The sequence below is a fragment of the Coloeus monedula genome (assembly GCF_965178545.1).
Source record: "Coloeus monedula genome assembly, chromosome: 3".
NCBI classification, from domain to species: domain Eukaryota; kingdom Metazoa; phylum Chordata; class Aves; order Passeriformes; family Corvidae; genus Coloeus; species Coloeus monedula.
Window position 1 is genome coordinate 114,769,617 of NC_138783.1, and position 11,701 is coordinate 114,781,317.

The following is an 11,701-nucleotide window of genomic DNA, read 5'->3' on the forward strand; positions in this document are numbered from 1 at the left end:
AACACCTCTGATCCCCTGTTAACTTTTCATGTTTTATTTTTTACAAAATTATAGCTTCCAGCAAGAAGAGCCCCAAGCGAGAGGACAGCACAGTCCCACTGTGCAGCCCTGTGGTTCTTCAGCGGTAGAACTGCTTTAGAAGGTCCCTGTTTCCCTGCTGGTGGTTTCTGCCAGGAGTGGCATTAATTCAGTTGATCTCAAGTTTCAACTGTAAATTGGATGTGTGGGATCGGGTGGAACGGTGGCAGCCAGGAGCCCGGGTCAGCTGCCAGCAGCCTGGCTCCTGCAGCCAGCGGCTCCTTTGAGGTATCAAAGGGGGGAGGGGGGAGGTTGTGCTTATCTCCGACTGTTCAGATACAAGTGCTGACTTCTTGGTGCCCTGATAACCATTGGGTCCAGTACTTTTGCATCATTTGTGTTGTTTGGGTGTTTGCTTTCCAACTAGACTGTTTTTACAGGACAACTCATCAGTTGTGGTGGGATGTGACTAAGGGGTGAGCAGCAGCTTGTCTGTGTGACTGCCCCTTTGATCCCAGTGTCTTACCAGCATTCGGAGAGCTGTTCCCTCTAGGAAGACACAATTACTGTGATCTAGGTGTTCCTTTGGGACAAACCCGTGTGTTAATAACAAAGGTAGGCAGGGCACTGTTTACCCAAGCACTGTAGGCCGATTCCAGCTCTGCACTTCCATGACTGCACGTGTAGTTAGGTTGGAGGAAAGGAAATGTTTCTGCTCTGGTTGCGAATCGAGACAAAGTGGGAAGAAAGGGAGCAGGGACCAGTGGAGTTTCCCCACCTCCTTGTTTTTCATGGAAAAGCCTTTAGTCTGCCAGGCTCAGGCCTGCTGTGCTTTTGCCAGTGCCTGGCTTCATTTCAAGTCTTGCTACCTATTCAGCTGAATATTGGATGTGTTTCAGATCCTTCTCACTTTCCTCCTGGCGCTGTCTGGGATTCTGGCCAGGCAGAAGAAGGGAGGGAGCTGCTCCCACTGCAGGCTATGCACCAGCCTGCTCCTGGGCCTGGGAGCTGTGGGAAGAGCCAAGGGGAGCAACTGCTCCTCCCTCCCCTACCCACCCGTTTTCCTTGAGAGCTAATACTGCTCCTGTCCCAGAGAGAAATGAGAGAGAACCTCACGCATTAAAACAGTCCTGCATCTTCCATCATCCTTTTTCCTTCTTCTTGAGTGAGCATGTGAAAGGTTCCCTCTTGTGTTGTAGGAAAAAAGTCCTGGAGAGAGGACTTGATAACAGGACTCTGAGGCAAGACAAGAAGAACTGATTTCTGGACAAAGCACTGGTGGAGAGTGAGCTGGCAGCCTGACTGCCTTGGGGATTGCATGCAACATTAATTATTGCAGTGCTGGACTGGAGATGGGCGAGGGAAATTCCAAGTCTGACAGACCAAAATCTGACCAAGTAACAGTCTCGTTAATGTCTGGGCCATTTTTTTCATTTTGCAGGGGTTTGACTCATTGTATTTTACCCTTTCACATGACCACAACAAAGAGACATTTAACTGCCCTCCTTGCTCAGTCTCCAAGGAGGCCAGCCTTGGTCTTTTGGACAACTCTGGGATTCTCAAGCACACTTGTGGTGGCAGCTGTTACACCTTACAGAAAAAATATCTTCAGCAAAGGGAATAGACCTGCAGTGCAGAGCAAGCAGCAAATTATGTCCTCCTTGTAGTACTTGTAGCTGATTTGAGCAAGGCTGCTGACAGAGTCTGTTTTCTCTTCTCTGACAACTTCACTTCTTTCAGTCTTTACTCCTGGCCCGTATTTCTCACTACACCTTTTTGTTCCCCAGGCCGTGTTGCACATGGGCCACGTCATTCCAGGCAGGACACACAAGGCACCTCCACACAGCACACAGGTGCTGACAGTGCCATGTGTCCTGCAGGCTGGATCCCTGTTTGCGTAACCCTGTACGATGTTTGCTTTTTACACAACAGCAGGACCTTGTTGACTCACATTGGGCCTGCCTGGCACTGCAGTCATACCTTCCACTCTGCACAATTACTGTCCAGATAGTGGCCACTCAAGCAGTTTATTCCTCCTGCCTGGCTGCAAAATTTTGTATTTGCCCTTATTGGCCATTTTACTTCCTATTTTACTTTCTCTGCTGATTTCTCCAGTCTGCCAAAGATCATTTTGAAATATGATTCTGTACAAATTGTGGTTTATCCCATGCAGTTAAAATACGGAGTGATTCTTTTCGGGCTGTGTTTTCCTCTCTTTGCATAAAAACACTTCCATGACCTTGTGCAGTAGGCTTGTGCTCTCCCTTCCCAAAAGGGCTCTGGCTACCCCCAAAGCTCCACTGGTTCTTTTGGTGGCTTCAGTTGCTGCTCACAAAAAGCCTCCTCCACTTGATCTCCTCCCTCAGTGATCCTACCACAACAGCTCTTACCTTTTCCTCCCCCTCCCTTTGATCACTGACTGCTTCTCCAAGGGGTTCCCCTTCTCGACCTTTCAGTCTTCAGCATGGCTACTCGTCACTGATACAAGAGACATCATTCTCTGCTTGCCATTCCTAAACAAGCTGTTTATTTCCATGTTAATATTCCAGCTGGTGTCGCATCACTGCTAGGCTGATCAGATCATAATTTTGCTTTTATACCAACCCTCACTGCAGCCCCTCTTGTCCCTTGCCAGAGAAATAAACCCAACCACTGCCAGATCTCAGGAAATGGATTAAGTGGCTCTGCTTATGAAATTGGTGCTGATTAATGGGAATTACTCTCAAGGCTGGGATGAGGAGTAATCTATGTGTCCCACTGATTGGGCTAAGCCCTAATGGATCTAATTAGTGGTGTGTAGTCATTCCCAGCCACCATGATTGATTTTAATGCCTTTAATGCCAATGGCAGGGTTGGTGTTGCTGTGGAAATCTTTTAAATCAGTTTATTATGTATGCCAAAACTCCTTTGTAGTGGAGAGGGACTTTTCACAAGAGCATGTAATGACAGGACAAGGGGGAATGGCCTTAAGCTGGAGGAAGGCAGGGTTAGATTGGATATTAGGAAGAAATTCTTCCCTGTGAGGATGGGGAGGCCCTAGCACAGGGTGCCCAGAGAAGCTGTGGCTGCCCCATCCCTGAAAGTGTTCAAGGTCAGGCTGTTTGGGGCTTGGAGTAACCTGGGATAGTGGAAGGTGTCCCTGCATGGGGAAGGGAGGTTGGAATTAAGACCTTTAAGGTCCCTCCCAACCCAAACCATTCCTCACCCGGCTGCTGCATAGGTGAAGGAGACTGCATCTTCGGTGCAGAGCTGTGCTGCAATGACAAATGCCTCTAATTAGCCTCACACATTATGTTCAGATAGTTTCCAACACACTTGGCACTGTCACTTGGTCTTACAAGTTTCCTCTGAGGTGTCTGTTTTACATCTCTCAGGATCTGGCACATCCATCTGTGCTGACGATTCCATACCTCGACACCCATCTGCCTGAAGTTGCAGTGGTTGCTGCAAGGCTGGCACTTCTTCAGACAGAACAGCTGACTCAGGACCTCTTCCCCAGTCCCTCCTGAAAGGCATGAAAGCTATGGATATCCCTCCTTGGCTACGACTTCAGTTTGTAAGTGCTTGCACTCCTTCTGTTCCAAATATTCACGGATTTTTGCATAGCTGCGCTTGCAGCTGGGCCTCGTGTGTGCCCTGGCATCTCGTGGTTTTCTGAGATCCAAATCAAGGGCCAGGCTTTCTTCACATCACCAGTTTCACACTCTGCATTGCTCTTGTGCCATTCCATCATGTAGCTGCACCAGATGCAAGCCACAACCTTATTCCACATGCTTTTCCAACTGATGTTTTACCGGTGGGGCTAATGGTTACCTGTGCAAATGTCACTTATAGCATATTTCAGATGTAATTAACTAAGCAAACTCTGATTTAGAGTAAATAATTGTTCTGTTTAAGAACACTATTTTCTAGTAAATTCTTCTTTAGTAAAATTAGAATAAGAATATGGAGGGTAGGGAAAAAACAGTGTCATTTCAATCAGAAGTTGTATTTTGATGAACCTTGTGGGTCTCTTCCAACTTAGAATTTTCTGACACTTGTGATTCTGTAATTTGTCCTTGATGTGGATGTTTCTCTGCAGTTTGTGAATTTTTAACAATGTAATGAGACAGCTGCTTCAGTGTCTCTATTTAAGACAAATATAAAATATTTGTGTCTTCTCTTGATTTGTTTTTAGTTGCTCAGTGTTTTTCCTGTGGTTCTTTTTTTTCATAAATTTCACCCCACATTCTAGTCATGGTCCATTTTCTTACCAGAGAGACAGACCCTTAACTTTTTAATGCTGAAACCAGTCCCTAAGCTTTAGACCAGTCACACCCAGCTGGAAAGTCTTTTCTGTCACTTTTCCCACTTGATTAAAACATCCTATTTCTTGTTTTTCATATTCATGCAGCATGCAATACTCTCCAAATAGCTCTATATACTATGTAGTATATGTGCAGATGGGGACATACAGCTGTCTCAACTCCTTCAATGACCTGAAACACATGGAACACTTCAGGGTGAATCATGTCCTGAAATAAACTACCTTGAACTGCTTTTCTCTGTATTGGTACTTTTTATAGATACAGAAGAAATTGCTGCTTGGGCTTTCCAGAGCCACAGGCTGCGTTCTTGAGGCACTTCTCTCTGGTAAGACCTTTCAGCATCTTTTGCTTTCATGAGAGGATTTCTGGTTTGGTTTATTTATTTGTTTGTTTGTTTGTTTAAACTTTCTGCATAATCTAGAGCACCTTGTTAAGAATTACTCTGAATAATTTGCACAGAGTGTATTAAATTCACCTGCACCCCGTGCTCTACATCATCAAGCCCTGTTCACAACAGTGAGGATGCAGCTGTTGTGACACTGAGCTGTTTCCCAGGTGAATAACTCATTGTCAAGTTCTCAGACACCATCAGAATGGCCTTAGGCTGAAGGGGGGTAGGTCTGAATAGATATTAGGAAGAAATTTTTCCCTGTGAGGGTGGTGAGGATCTGGCACACGTTTCCTGAAGGTGTGGATGCCCCATCCCTCGAAGTGTTCAAGGCCAAGTTGGATGGTGCTTTGAGCAACCTGGGATAGTGGAAGGTGTCCCTGCCCATGGCAGGAGGTGGAACAAGATGAGCTTTAAGGTCCCTTCCAACCCAAACCATTCCATGCTTCACCAGGCTCCCTGCCTTGGGATGGGCATTTTTAGGGCTATCTGCACCTCTCTCCCCTGTTGCTGACCTGGGCAAGCTGAGATGCCTGGGCAATGCCTGTGCAACCCCAAGGCCCTTTTAGGGGGAGCAGCTGACTGCTGCCCCAGCATGAAGCCCCTCACAGACCCCTCAGATGCAGTGGGTATTCGCCCCCCAAACCAGACAAGCAGCCACTACCACAGGAGGCCACTGGCAGCCACATGTGTGTCCCCACTATGGCCACTGCCCATGGGGACATGAGTAAAACACCTTCAAAGGTGCCCCGGCAGAGCCCTTTCCCCAGGGTCACAGGATCAATTAGGCTGGAAAATACCTCTGAGATCATCGAGTCCAACCTTTGACTGATCACCACCACGTCAACCAGACCATGGCACTGAGTGACACATCCAGTCTCTTCAGGGGTGGTGACTCCACCACGCCCCCGGGGCAGACCATTCCAATGGCTAACCACCTTTTCTGTGAAGAACTTCTTCCTAATGTCCAGCCTAAACCTCCCCTGCAGCTTGAGGCCATTTTCTCTTGTCCTCTTGCTGTTTGCTTGGGAGAAGAGGCTGATTCCCACTTGGCTACAACCTCCTCTCAGGTAGTTGTAGACAGTGATAAGGTCATCCCTGAGCCTCCTTTTCTCCAGGCTAAACACCCCCATTTCCCTCAGCCTCTCCAGAGTCTTCAACAGCTCCGTCACCCTTCTCTGGACAAGCTCCTTGAATGTCCGTCCCCCTGAACCGAGGCGACCAGAGCTGGACACAGTGTCTGAAGGCCCTGTGGGTGTTCCCTCGGGTTTCCCTCAGCGATCCGGCCGGACATCGCCGGACATTGCCGAACATTGCCGGACATCGCCGGGCGCTCCGGCCCCGCGGCCGCGCACCGCGCTCCCATTGGCTGGCTCGGAGTCGCCGACGCCCCCGCGCTGACCAATCAGCGCTCGCCGCGCTGCTCCCGCCCCCCCGGGGCCCGGGGCGGGGCCGGGGCGGGGTCGGCGGCTCCTCTTAAACCCCGCGCATCCTCCGCATCCTCATCCTCCTTCTGCTCCTCATCATCCTCAGCATCCTCAGCATCCTCAGCATCCTCACAGTCACCGCCCCCACCATCCCCACAGCGGCGGTGTCCGGGGCAGCGTCCGGATCGCGCAGGTGAGGTGGAGACCGTAGCGGAGGGGAGGGCGGGGGCCGCCGCATCCCGATGGCCGCAGGTTGCATCATCCGCGGGAGCGGGATGTAGCGCGGGGGGGGGAGAGGGCTGGGGCCGGCCGTGCCCCACATCCCAGAGGGGATGGAGGATGGAGGGCTGCGGACTGGAGCGGATTGCCCGCAGAGACCGTGGAGTCTCCCTGGGTGAAGATATTCCAGAACTGTCTGGATGCGATCCCGTGCCACGTGCTCCGGGATGGCTCTGCTTGCGCAGGGAGTTTCGACCACATGCCGTACAGTCCCTTCCCTCCTGACCCATTCTGTGACTGGTGGTGCCACCCAGCTGGGCTTCTGTTTTGGTTTTGTAGTGAAGGGAAGAGTCGGCTGCGGATAAGGGGAGCCCCGGAGCCGCCCCTGGGAAGTGCTGGCTCTGCTGGGGATGCCCATGACGGGCCGGAGGGTGCCTGGGAGCGCCACCTCTGAGCCCAGAGGAGAGATGGGCTCTCTGCTTTTCGTACAGGTTCACCAGATGACTTTGTTCCTTTCGGGTTTCTTTTGGGATTTGGCACCGGCTCTCCAGCTGGTCTTGGCTTGTCGCCCATTGTTCTCGTGGGTGCCATGAGGTTCACCTGCAAGGTTTTTATTTGCAAGTTTGGCTAATACACTGGACCATGATGCTTATTTTTTACATTTGGTTTCATATACTACCCCTCCCCAATTAGGAAGGATCTGAAGTTGACTAGGACCTGAGGGGGCTCTTCAGTAGCAGTGTAAATAATGCTCCCGGTGTCCTGAACCAGCCACAACTTGAAAGACAAGTGATTCCTCTCCTGTTCCTGGTTGAGTATCCAGCCTGCTGTGTGTCTCTGTAATCCTAAAGCCTTTGACCATGGAGTTTTTGGAGTGCTGGGCCCTGTTCCAACAAAGTTGCTCACACTGTTTACCCTTGCCACGAGTCTGTGCTGATTTGAGGTGTGGGAGCTCCATGTTCTGCCAAGCTTGCGCTGTGGAAAGGCAGAAAAACACAGAGCACGGAGACAGGTGAAACCTGGGGATCTTATGTGAGAGAGGAGAGGTGTTTCCTGGGAAACTGGGACCTGCTCAGAACCTGGTGTTTCTCAGCAGGGGAATGGCTGTAGTGAGATCACTGCTGCTGAAGTGTGGTTTCGGTGCCAGTGCAGGCCCAGCATTGGGGTATTTGCACTCAGCATCCTTTTCCATGCCAGCTGGTGGCTCTTAGTATCCTGCCATACCCTCTGTGTGTGAGTTACCCAGCTTTCCTGAAGCCAGACTGTGCTTCTAACGAGGGTGGTGGCAGCCAGGGTCATGAGGGACCCGTGTTCTGGAGCATGTGGGCTCAGGGATGTCACTGACCTGGTGCTGGCAGCATGGCAGCCTGCCAGGGTGGCTGGCGTGGGCTGGCCTCTGGCTACTAACCTGTGGCCTGTGTGTGAGCAGTGCCATGCTTGTGGCTGCTCTGAGGATCCTGCTAAAAGCTCCCTGGGTGCAGCCAGAGTGGCAGCTGGTCTTTCCCACAAAACATGCACCAGCCAAAAAGCTGCTTTCCTGCCCAGCTCTCTGCCAGCCTTTATCAGAGGTCCCTGGGCTAACAGAAGCTGTGAAGCTTTGCAGGAGGCACCATAATGCTGGGCAAGGGGAGCTGTGCTTCTGCCTGTCTTACAGACCTGCTCAGAAATTGAGAGCAGAGCTCCAGCTCCCTCTTTTTGTCATGCTGGTCAACGTGTTTAATCTGTGAGCCTCTGTCACCCTACCTGGAATCCTCGTCTCCCTGTGCTTGGTGGGCTGGGCAGATCCAGAGCACTGTCCAGGCTGCAGTGTTGGTCCATCTCTATGTGCTAAGGAGGGGGAGCTAGAAGCAGGGAAATAAATACTTTGGAAGCTTCTGATTGCAACAGGTGAAAATGCAGAGAGAACATTCTCCAGTCTTTTCTCTGATGCTGCCGTGCTCCTGAAGACATCAGTCTTCACTCAGAAGACTTTTCAGGTCAAGTCTAGACAGGGTTGGAGTGAACTGAGGAACTGGAGCTGTCAGAAGACACCTGTGTGAGGCACAGCTTCCCTTCCATGGGGGCACAGCAAACTGGCCGCTTGCCTGTTCTCCCTGGCTGATTTCTGGAGTAACAGTTGCCACAGCAGTGGAAGTTGCTTTGCTGCCAGAGTGTAATCTTTGCAGTGTTACAGAGGTGGGGGCACTGAAGAACTGCCCCTTTCCTGTCAGGACGTTCTGAGTGTGCCGGTCTGGCTTCTAAAGAGTGAGCATTGAGAGGATGTGCTTGTGCTCATCTGCTCTGTAGGAAAAAATGGAAATAACACTTTGGATTCTTGAAGGATCTCTTTCAGAGCCAGATGTTAATTCATTCCCCTGTTACTTCAGGTCATTTGATATCTCCTGACACAGGAGGGATGGCTGCTCCTGAGGAAGGAGCAAGGACACCCTCACACTCACAGAAAAACCACAGAAGCAAAACAACCCAAACGTTTGACTCGCCCCTGAATCTGTTACAGCTGTGGTGTTCCCAAATGGGATGGGAACTGCTGCATCTGGTTGTCTACAAAGATCCTACAGCTCTGTAAGAACCTGTGGGTGAGCAGAACAACTCTTCTGCAGTGGTTTGTTTGTGGCTGCTTAAAGTCATCAAGTTTCCCTTTCTCAGGCCGCAGCATGATGGAATTCTGTATCTCATCTCTCGCTCAGCAGTCACCCCTGGGGGCATCTCCCTCTCATCCAGCTCTTACAGCTGCCTTTGAGACAGCTTTGTCTGTGCTCCAGGCCAGACCCCAGTTAATTTGGTTGTTGCACACTGGGATGTTTAAATAGTACAGTACATTAGAGCTGATATCGTACACTGTAAACAGCTGAGGAGACTGCAGCTCCTGACTCATCCGTGCAGTGAGTTCAGCTCAGGCTGCTTGGGGATTAATTTCACTCACTGGCCTTCAGTCCTGCTCTCTAGGAGCTGAGAAATAGTTTGGGTCTTGGGTTCCCTGTGGAGATGGCTCCAGGGATGTGAGCCTTGCCCACGAGACTTTCTGGATCTCGCACCTCTGAGTCCCTCTCCTGCGTGATTTAGGTTTAAGTGCCTTTGTAAATTGTCCTTCTGATTAATTTTTTTTTGTTTTTTTTTTTTTTTTCCTGTGTGATCTGCAGATATAATGGCAGGAACTAGTCAGGCTTTTCTAGTTAGACTACCCACACTCCCAACTAGTTCTGGGAGTGTTCTCCTTTACAGGAAAATTAAATTCAGGCTGGCAGGATTTCTTTCCTAACAATGGGCACCTCTTCCTGCACTTTATCTCCCTCAGCCTCTTCTGAGCAGTGTTCAGCTGCAGTTACAGCAGCAGAGTTGCCATCTTCCTGTCCTGTCTCTCCAGTCTTCATTCCCACAAAAAAAAAGGCTATTTTGGGTCTGTAGGCAGGATCAGGATGGGGATTTGGATATCCTAGACCACCTCTGCCTCCTGTTTTGCTGAGGTTGTGTCATCTAGGGCTGTAAGCAATGAATTACGTTGCTTAAGGTTAGTATTTGGTCACAGGATTTTTGTTGGCATTGCTTGTGTTTAGCTTTTTGTCCCTCTCCTCGTTTTTGTTCAGAGTTGAAGCCCCATTATTGAAGCTTTGATCAAACATCAAGTGTTGCCATTCTAAAAATATGAGAGAATCTCACAGCTTATTTGAAGTCAATAAATACAGCTTTTCCTCAGTTTCTGCTGTTCAAGAAGAGATGGGAGTTGCTGTTAGTAAATTATTAATTTTTTTTTGCCTTACAGTAAAGGAGATGAGATGCTATTGCCTTGCCTTGTCCAGAGGGAATCCTCCAAAAGGCAGCTTTTTAGAGCCACATTAATTTCTTTCCTGCCATCAATACAAGGAATGAGTACTGAAAACCTCTTAAATTTTTTTTCTGCAATGAATTATTCCCTCTTTCAGGTTTTGGACACTCTTGAAAGACACTGAGAGCTGGTGTTTTAAAGCTTTTAGAGGTTTTGTTCTCCTATTTTATGATAACTTGGAACAAAATCTGCAGTTTCCTCTCTCTAAGCCCTTGCTACTTTCCTCCTGCATTTTGAAATGATTTGATCCTTTGGCAGCAAGGCCCCCTTTTCAGCTGGACTTTGTCAATATTGTCAGTGTTACCTGTGGCAGAGGCAGTGTCTGTATCCAGTGTTTCATGCCAGCTGTCTGAGGGACCATGTACCTCATAGGAAACCTTGAAACTCCTCCAGTATTTTTCCTTTAACCAAAAAAAATCCCCACTGATACTCTGAACTGTGAACCAGGAACCTCCCAGAAAGAGAAATGAGGGCTGGGTTTGCTCTGGAGCTGGAAGCAAGCTGATTTCTGGTAGCAAAGACTGGTTGGTGTTAGATTCTGTGTATTCAGGGGATCTCTGCTTTTTTAGACTGGTGTGTCTCAGTCTAACCCTGGTCAGTAGTCTGTGACAGGTTATAGCCCACCTTAGCTCTTGGGCATGTATTAACCTGATTGAATAGAATTGTATCATTTTGGTGGCATGGAAATCTTTGTATCTTGAAGGAAAATTATTTCAAGTCTTCGTCTGGAAAGTTGATCCTTTCAGAGTTCTTTTTTTCCCCCAAGGAGAGCAGTTTAAGTGCTTTAGGCATTTTCTTCAAACCAGCATGCAGGAAGGGCATTGGTGTGCCGGAGGCAGCCGTGGTTAGTGGCCCGTGTTAACTTGCAGGATCAAATACTAAAGGTCACTGATGCTATGATTCAGAGTTTTCCCAGTTTTCTCACCAGACCATCAGCTCTGTGAGACCCAAGTGTGTGTTTCGTGTGCATCTGTCAGGAGGATGAGGCCAAGGACCCTTTCCAGCATAATTCAGTAATGGAAAGAGCTGAACCTTGCTGCAAAACAGTGATGAAGAAAACAAATATTAGGGGAAAAAAAAACAACCCATGCTTTCCAAAACTTCAGCCAGATTTTTGTCTTTAATGGAAAGGAAGGAGACAGGCTCTGTGAACAACTGGTAGGAGAAGTGAACTGACTGTTTTGTATTTACTAATTTTTTGGGCAAAAAGCTGTTAGAAGCATTAACTGTTTGCTGTGTGTGTTATATCCAGCATCACTGTAGCTGTGCATGCAACACTAATTAATTTTGGGTAGGAACTTGTGAGATTTTATTGTCCTCGAGGGTGGAGAGGCCTCTGTTCCTGGATAAAGCCTTTCCCAAAGTTGTGTACAGGGTTTTTTGGGGACGGCACCAAAGCCCTTTTGCCCTTTGTGTCTCTAGGACTGTATTTCCTGTGAACTGAAGTATTTCCTATTACTTCTTGTGGCTTTCAAGCTTCTGGAGTTGCAGAAGGTCCGATAAAAGAGGTTTTGTGCTT